This window comes from Dromiciops gliroides, chromosome 1 (genome assembly GCF_019393635.1).
Source record: "Dromiciops gliroides isolate mDroGli1 chromosome 1, mDroGli1.pri, whole genome shotgun sequence".
Taxonomy (NCBI): Eukaryota; Metazoa; Chordata; class Mammalia; order Microbiotheria; family Microbiotheriidae; genus Dromiciops; species Dromiciops gliroides.
Genome location: NC_057861.1, coordinates 571,978,920 through 571,988,560, shown reverse-complemented (window position 1 = coordinate 571,988,560; position 9,641 = coordinate 571,978,920).

Below are 9,641 nucleotides of genomic sequence, written 5' to 3'. Positions count from 1 at the left end.
ACTATGAGAAATTCAAAAATCTAATATAATTGGTAACAGGTGTCAAGGCCAAATTCAGCACTGTATTTATCATGACACCTGAGATAATTATGGGGGTTACCATAAAAGAACAGAGAAATGATGGAATATGAGCATTCTCACACTTGAGCTTAAAATAGGTGGATGGAATATATGTCCATGCTACTGAACATATTGGAGGAAACTGAGTCAGACTTAATCAGATGCATGGGATTGAGATGTCCATGGCATCAGACATGTAGGAGGGGGCATAGAAACCAGGTGTAGAATGAAATGGGTGGGATCAAAACTTCCAGCCATCTGTACAATATTGTGGGGGAAAAAATTAAACCAAGAGAAACCAACCTCAACATTTGTCAAAAGCTGTTCCCTCTGCCGTACCTTGACTTCATGCATGTCTCCTCTCATGTGAATAGTTCAATGTCTCCTCTTGCATGTATTTCTCTTGTGATTGGATGGCATCTTGGCCAAATGGCATCTGATAACTCAGAATGAAGGCAGTTAATGTCTTAAATGTGTAATGATTGGAATGACGCCACCTGCTGGAGACTTACTATAGGAAAGCTCCACCATGAGGAGAATGCCTCTGAGGGCAAGGCTAAGGCTTTTCCTTGGCGTCAGGAAGTGATGTTTGCTCATGGATACTTTCTATCAAGGGTACCAGCCAATCAACTTGAGGAGCCTCCCATTTCTGGGAGGGACACACGAAGCAGGAAGTGGATGCTGGGGGAGGAGCTCTCTTTCTTTTTGGTTCCTGACTTGGTGGTGATGGACTACTTGAGGAGAGGACTACACAGAGGAATTGAGGAAAGGACTTCACAGGAAAATTGAGGAAAGAGAATTGCCAGGCTATAGGAATTCTTTTCTCAATCTTTCTCTTTCTATCTTTCAATAAACCCTTAAAAATGTAAACTTGTTTTATCAGTGATTTTAGTCAGTTTCCCCCAAAACTGGGGGAACAGATTAGAACTCACATTTAGAATTTTAAATTACACAAATGATAAGTTCCCATAATCCAAGTCTCATATGGATTTAAAAATTGAAGATAGTAAATGATCGCAAAAAAATGTGAATGTACCTTGACTCAGAATATAATATACAGTTATGCAACAATTTCAAATAATACCTTTTTTTTACTAAGTATACAATTACTTTTGTGAAAAATTGGAACATATTTAAATACAAGTTAAAGCACAACACAATCTCAAAGAAAACTTTTTTTAAAAAAAAAAGAAAACTTTTACAAATATTCCCCCTTTTGGGGAATATGCTTATCAAAAATAATACTTCTAGAATCAATTTACACTTGCCATGGCAACCAGTTTCCCAGGGAAATGCTTTATAGGGTTCGATCAAGTAATCAGTTGAGAGAAAAAAATAACAAAAACAAACAATACTCCTAGAATTAACATTGTATTATGAAATCAAAACCATCTTGCAGTGTTTCAAAATTAGATAGATGAATGAATAGAAGAACATGGAACAATAAAAGACAATGAAATTCAAACTAGGGAAATCTAAATGAATATGAACTTAATAAGAGTATTACAAAATATAAACTTGATCACATGACTATAAACAGCTTTTACAAATATTCTTCCCCTTTTTAAGTATAAAACACAATCTCAAAAGCATGAAAACCTCTATGAAAATAAACCCATACCATTAATTTCAAAATGTAGATGTAATAGCATAGAAGTCCTATGTAACCTCTGAACTAACATTATTTCTCTGAGTGAATTTAGAACACTTTTGATTCCGGTATCTAAAATCTCCAATACTCATATCAATACCTTGTTGCTTACTTCAACATTTCAAGAAGCGGAGTCTTGAACTATGATGATGAGGCTTGCCTTGTAAATCTGTATTCAGCCTTAGTGTCTCTTGTTTTTTTACCCCTTTATATTGTCTGTCGGTCCTTTCATAATACAAATGCTTTATAAGGTTACTAATTAAATACAAAAGCAGATTAGCAAAATTATGAACAAAACAAGCATATCTAGAATTTAAAGGGTTTTCCAAGGTTGAGTCAGAATCACAGTTTAGCTGGGGTAGGGCTGAAAATGCAGGTAGAGAAAGCTGTGCATGTGCAAGATCAAGACCTGAGAAAGGTAGATTAGATCTTGTGACCTCAGGGGCAAGAGGATCAAGGGGCTTGGCCATGGGAGGAGTAGAAGGTGGGGTCTGGAGAGGAGGTGAGGGACCAGGGCAATTTGAATCAGACTTGATTTTGAACTCAGGCCTGGTTTCCCCTTCCCCCATTGTTAGGGGATTAAAGGCTTCTAGAGGTTGGGTCATTGCGTCCAGGCATGCAAAATTAGAGAACCTCTAGGGGCAGCTAGATGGCGCAGTGGATAGAGCACCAGCCCTGGATTCAGGAGGACCTGAGTTCAAATCCGGCCTCAGACACTTAGCACTTACTAGCTGTGTGACCCTGGCCAAGTCATTTAACCTCAATTGCCTCACCAAAAAAAAAAAAAAAAATTAGAGAACCTCTTAGCATTAGAATTTTTTTTAAAATGCCGGAGTTTCTCTGAAAAGGCATGGAGTATATCTATATTCCCTTGCTGGCTCTTCTAACAGAAATAAAAATAAAAATAGAAAATACCCAAAAACAAATCATTAACATGATCTTATCACCCATTTGTCTGGTTAAACAGACTAAAATCAGAAATAGGGTAATTAGGGAGTTTAAAAGGTTCATTTGAAAATTTAAATAGAAAACAGCCGGTACTTCAGTAGTACTTCAGATTTAAAGGGACAGGGTAGGGGAAATTTCTTACCCAATCAGAAGATCAGAAGACGGAGATTCAGCTTTCCTCTTTGTGGTTAGCCATATGTAAGGGGTTAAAATTCTAGCTAGTCTGTCTAAAATATCTAATGAGTGGTTGCCAATAAATTATAAGCTTTAGCAAGAGTATTTAAGTGTTTAAGTATTTATTAAAGAGCATTAGGATCAGAGAAAAAGGTAAAGATCTAACTATTTCTAAGAGACCCTATCATCCAAACCACCATGGTGAGGCCAGGAACCAAAAGCCAGAGAACCCCTCCACCAGCGTCTGCTTCCTACTTCATGTCCTCCTCCCAGAAATGGAAGGCTCCTCAAGTTGATTGGGTGGTAGCCTTGGTAGACAGTACCCACGAGCAAATGTTACTTCCTGATGCTAATGACCTTGACCACATGGCTTGCCCTCAGAGGCCTTCTCCTCACGGCAGAGCTTTTCTACAGTAAGTCTCCAGCAGGTGGCATCATTCCAATCGTTACACTTAATAACAAATAATAATGATACTACATTTGTGCTTGAGGGTCTGTATAGCCCTAAAAAGAATCAACCTGGGCTAGAGGAAGCTGTGCAGATTTGTAATATTAGTCCTATTAGAAACAAATGAAAAGAAGATGTTTTCATTTATGTTAAGCTGACAAAGTAAACAGTATTGAAGCAGTAGCAGAAACAATGGGGGAAAAGTCTGCCCAGTCATACAGAAGTGAACTATACTATATTTCCTTTCCTCCCTTTCCTTCCCATAAATTTACAGTGCTCTTATTTGTTAAAGATCCCTGGCATCAGTAAGGCAGGATGGAGGATGTTCCTATGAGAATTGCAGTTTCACAACTTGGTCTGGGGACCTGCCTGCCATCTGCCTTGCCTGAAGGGAATGAGGGAGATGGCCAAACATATCTCTTCCCCTTACCCCATTCTTTTTTTTTCTTTTGCTCCTTCCTGTTTTTTCTTCCTTTCTTTTGCTCTGACTGTCCCTTATGCTTTTATTCCTTATTTCTCCCTCCTTTCTTTCCCCTTCCATCTTTTTTCTCCTTCTTCCTCTTTCTCTTCTTATATCCCTTTTTCCTGTTTTCTCTCTGCCTTTCTTTTTCTCTCCTACCCTCTTCTTTTGCTTCCTCTTGTTATGGGCCCAGAGCACCCCAGAAGTTCTCTGGGGTACATCAAAGAACCTTCTCCTTGAGAAACTAATCCAAAGGACAGACACACCTAAAGAGATAAGTGGAACCAGATGGAAGTAGAGCAAGTTCCAGGACCCCCACCCTTCATTCCAGTCTCCTCCACCCTTGGGGAGATAAAATTAGGTGTTGCTGCTGCCTTTGTGGTGGGAGGAGGAGAGAGAGAGAGATGGCTTGAGATCTGCAGCCACCCCTCACATAACTCCTCCAGCCACCACCGGGGGGGAGGGTCCTCCGTCACTAAGGGAACTTTCCCCACAGTCAGATGGTCACCCCCATCAGTCCTCTATAAAAGTACCTGCTGGTCTCCTGCTTGAGGAGATTGGTATCTCAGAGCCACTCTCTGTGCTGTGCCTTCTCCCCATGAAAAGAAGTCCAAGGATTTCTCTCTTGGTTTCCCTTCTCTTCCCCAGCCCCTGAATAAACTACTATCTTATTCTAATTGCTTTTGTGTGCAAGAGGTTGTAATTCTTTTTTTTTTTTTTTTTTTTTGGTGAGGCAATGGGGGTTAACTGACTTGCCCAGGGTCACACAGCTAGTAGGTGTCAAGTGTCTGAGGCTGGATTTGAACTCAGGTACTCCTGAATTCAGGGCCGGTGCTTTATCCACTGCGTCACCTAGCTGCCCCCAAGGTTGTAATTCTTTAAAGAGGAATTCCTAAGGACCCCAAACCCCTAACCCCTACCCCAAACCCCCTACCCCATTTTCCCCATAACAATCTCTTCTACCCCTCTCCTTCTTCAATTAGGCAGCTTAGGTAGCTCTGTAGCTGGAATTCTGGGCCTAGAGTCAGGAAGACCTGAGTTTGCCTCTGGGCTCAGACATGTGACCCTGGGCAAGTCACTTGCCACAAGTGTCTACCTTACTTGCCTCATGGAGATAATAGCACCTACTGCCCAGGGTTGTGTCATGGGTAAATAGGTGTGGTTGTCCTTTGGTATTCCTCTGTAAAGAATTACAACTCTCATACACAATCCAATTAGAATAAAAGTCTTTTATTTGGGCACTAGAGAAAGTGACTGAGAGAGAAGTTGAAGACTTCACCTCAAGGGAGAAAGAGATGGCTTAGAAACATTTTCTTCCCTGAACCTCTAAAGGCCTAAACTTTTATAGAGGATAGATGGGATTGATGTGGGCTGGTTGTGAGCCATCCTAAAAGAATTATAAGACTCAGTTTCCCAAGTTTTATTGCAATACTATGGGTGACCACAGGGAGAGAACCAGAATATTGGAAAGGTATCTTTCGAATCGTGAAAGAAAAGACAGTTATAGTTATAAATTGATTATCAGTCTCATAATAATCACCACCTTGGGGAGGTACAGGGGAGGGCCTGTCCTATTCATTATAATATTCTCTACCTTGGGGTGTTTCAGGGGAGGGCTTATCCTAATTTGGAGTTCCTGGGGGTCCTAAGCCAACCCCTGAGGCGGGTACCTTTTTCTGTGGGGGTGTGTTTTTGGGGTTTACACGTCATAAGGTGAATCTGGGGACAAATGTGGCCTTTTCTGCACATGTCTCTTTCTGATTCCCATGGCTGGTTTCAAAATATAATCATTTTTCATTAGAATTTCTATAGGTTGTCTTTTTCCTTTATTGTTATTTTGACCTAACCCATTCTGGTCCGTTATGGATGTGGATCACTATGGGTATGAGAACCTAACATAAGTTATCCATTAACTGGGATCTGATTCCCTTTTAGAGCTAATATCTGTATTAGAGCTTGGGTCTTAGGTTTTTCTATTAACCCTTTTTTGCCTCCTATATCAGGATGACCATCTGACAATGGAAAGTTCCTTTTGAGGGTGAGGAAAGGCTTGGATGAAGGGTGGTAGTCCTGACTTCTGGAATTATCTCTGTCCCCTGGCAGCCTATCAGACAGCAGCCACACCTAATAGGCTGATTTCCCCTTACTTCTTAGTGTGTCTGTCCTTTCTTTAGCTTCTCAAGGAGAAAACTTCTGAGTTACCCCAGATCCATATCAGTTGATATAAGAAAGAAATGAAATATTTGTAAAAGCACTTATCACATAGTAAGTGCTTAATAAATTGGTTCTCTTCTCTTCCTTCCCTTTTTCTGTTTCCTTTTTGCTATTGTTAACCTGTAAATTAATGAAACAATCAGTATGGGAGAAAATAAGGTTTTTAATGGGGCAGAGGAACTATAGCTCCTGGTATTGATGTAGGAGGTGAAAAAATGGATAACTTACAAATCAGGATGCTAGGTTATCGTACCCACAGTGATCAGTACCTATAACAGGACCATAAAAGGTCAGGTCATATAACAATAATACACAAGACAGGGTATAGAAATTCTAATGAAAAATGAAGATGTTTTGAAACTAAGCATGGAAAGAAACATATGCAGAAAAGGCCAAATTTGTCCCCAGATTCACCTTATGATGTGTAAATCCCCAAAACACACCCCCACAGAAAAAGGTACTCACCTTGGGGGTTGGCTTAGGACCCCAAGAACTCCAAATTAGGATGGACCCTCCCCTGTACCTCCCAAAGGTGGAGATTATTATAATGAGTAGGACAGGCCCTCCCCTGTACCTCCCCAAGGTGGAAATTATTATAATGAGACTGATAATCATTTTATCCATACTATAAATTTAACTGTCTTTCTTTTCATTATTCGAGAGATACCTTTCCACTTTTCTGGTTCTCTCCCTGTGGTTACTCACAGTATTGCAATAAAACTGGGGAAACTGAGTCACTGAGACTTGTAATTCTTTTGGGATGACTCATGATCAATTTGACCCCAAATTCCAGCCCACATCAGTATCACAAAGCCAGAAGCTAGGAATACCCAAAGATGGGGACAGGGTTTTTATGGGGTAACAGAACAAAAGGGAACCAAAAGACTGCTCCAGAGTCACTGTACAACTACTTAATGTAAATGAACCTTTAACAAAAGAAAGTATAGAACAGCTCCAGAGTTAAGTATAGATGCTGCTACTTAACTCTAAATAGAAACTACTTAATGTAGGTGGATTCTTTTACTTATTATAATAACAAAGTCCAAGAAGTAAGGAGATGGGGGATCATTTTCCTTGGGGGAAGGTCCATAAGTCTGGAATTGAAAAAGACTGGTCAGCTCCAGGCAATTCACCTGCCTGGGTAAGGGGACTGGGTGAGGAATCAATCAGTTCTCAGTAAATTTGTAATCACTATGTTCTTTTTCTTTTCTTCTTGTTTGCTCTCTTATTCCTCCATTTTCTTCCTTTTTCATCACCTTCTTCCACAATCTTCTCCCCTCTTATTTATGTTTTCTTCCTCCTCTTTTCCCTTCCTCTCCTGTTTTCTCTTCTCTATCTTCTTCCTCCTTTTTCCTGCCCTTTTTCTTTCTCTCTATTCCCTCTCCTCATGCTTCAGCTTCTTTTTTCAACCAGCTTCCTCTTCAACCATTCTCTTTCCTTTATCTTCACTTGTTTCATCCAGTTCTATTTCCATTTTCCTTTCCTCTGATTCTCTTCCCTCTGAAATTTGTAATGAGACTTGCTCCTACCAAGTTCATATACTCCAAACTAACAAAGCAATCCATGACATCTCTCACTAGCCTTTTTTATTAAAAACAAATTTGAAGGAGGCAGCTAGGTGGCACAGTGGATAAAGCACCGGCCCTGGATTCAGGAGTACCTGAGTTCAAATCTGGCCTCAGACACTTACTAGCTGTGTGACCCTGGTCAAGTCACTTAACCCCATTGCCCTGCAACCCCCCCAAAAAAACCCCCACAAATTTGACTTGTCTTAATCATTTTTAAATCTGCATTTTTGCATTTATGATTTAATCATAAGACTTTGTTGAAATCAAAATAAGTTCCTCAGAAATCTATCTAAATTATCCATTTAGCTGCTTTATTTTTCTGTGCTCAGCATTGTCAGTGAAGTTTTGGTTCCTGAAAGATTTTCACTTCTAGGTAGTGTTATGGGGGAAATGGGGTACAGGGGTTGGGTTAGGGGTAGGGGTTCTTAGGAATTCCTCTTTAAAGAATTACACCCTCTTGCACACAAAAGCAGTTAGAATAAGGTGGTAGTTTATTTAGGGGCAAGGGAAGGGAAGCAGGGGGAGGGGGTGGAGGGAAACCATGGAAGAAATCTTTGGACTTCTCATGGGGAGATAGGCACAAAGCACGTGGCTCAGAGGTACCAATCTCCTCCAGCAGGAGACTGGCAGGTACTTTTATAGGGGGCTGATGGGGGTGAACCATCTGCCTTTGGAAAGTTCCTTTAGTGAGAGAGGACCATCCCCCACTGGTAGTGACTGGAGGAATTGGGTGAGGGGTGGCTATGGATCTCTTTTCAGGACACAAAGGCCGCAGCCACACCCAAACTTATCTCCCCAGGGGTAAGGGAGACCAGAATGAAGGGTGGAGGTCCGAAGCTCTAGGTGTTCTCTAGGCGTATCTGTCCTCTGGTTTAGCCTCTCAAGGACAAGATTCCTCGGTGTGCCTCAGAGAACTTCTGGGGTGCTCTGCACCTTCAACATTCCCCACTTCTCTATATATAAGGAAAGGGGACGAAGATTCTTCTGTAACTGCTTCATGCTCACTGGGGTTGAAGAAATCACGGAGCAAGGGAGTGGGGGGTGTGGGGGGGAAGAGGAGAAGGCCTGGAGTGCATGGAGCTGTGAGAGGCTCAGAGGGTCCAGAGTCGACACGTAGGCACAGTGCCATGAATCCTTGAGCCTAGATGGAACAGACTTAAACAAAAAAATTAAAACTGACCAGAGCAAAAACGAAAAGGAACTTTATCAGATCAGGAGTAAAGTGTGACCGCTTTTTTCCCAGTGGAAGCTGGAAAGTCTGAATGCAGGACAGGGCGTGGCCTGCTTTACTGGAGTTAAGTAATCAGATCAAAGCCTAGTTCTGTGAGGGGCAGTGTCTGTCTACATTTTAGAGTCCTTTTATCCCATCCCAACTTCGTGCCTTGATTGCATGCTAGGACCTGAATCAAGAGAGTAAGACAGAGGTCGCCCCCAAACCATTCCTAGACTTGCCTCCTATGTCCAGCTTGGCCATGGGCCTGACAAGGTGCTGGCCAGGAGAGCAAGCTGCAGAGTGCTGGATTTTTGCTACTCTGATCTCTTTGGTGCTGTCCTGGGGACAAAGAGGTAGGAGAGCTGGCCTCACCTTCGTGCGGCGTCCCCCACTTCTGTGTCCCAGTTTACTGCAGCTGCCAGAATCTCAGCCACCCGGAGATTTGCTGGTAGCAGATGTGGTGATGGCTGCTGCTATTATAGAAGCTTGGTCTATGGAGCAGGCACGAGCCGTCTTTTCTCTCTCTTTGGCTACTGCCAGGTCCCTGTTATTAAAAATCTTAAAAGCATTATCAAAGTTGTAAGGATGGGATCCGGAGACCCCAGTCTAACTTCTGGAGTTCTCTCCTAATGTCAGGAGCAGACTGGCTGATAAAATGAATATTGAGGACAGTTATTCCTACATCTCTTTGGGGGGTCTAGGTTGGTATACTTCTTCAGAGAGTCCGATAAGCGGCTCATGAAGACAGCAGGATTTTCATCAGACCCCTGTGTTATCTCCCTCACCTTTCCATAATTGACTTGTTTCTAGACCCCCCCTTCTCATTCCCTCAACCAGGCAGGTGACCATGTGATTTCTACGAGTCCTGTCTTCCCTGTTATCATAGTTCCATCTCGGTTCTACAA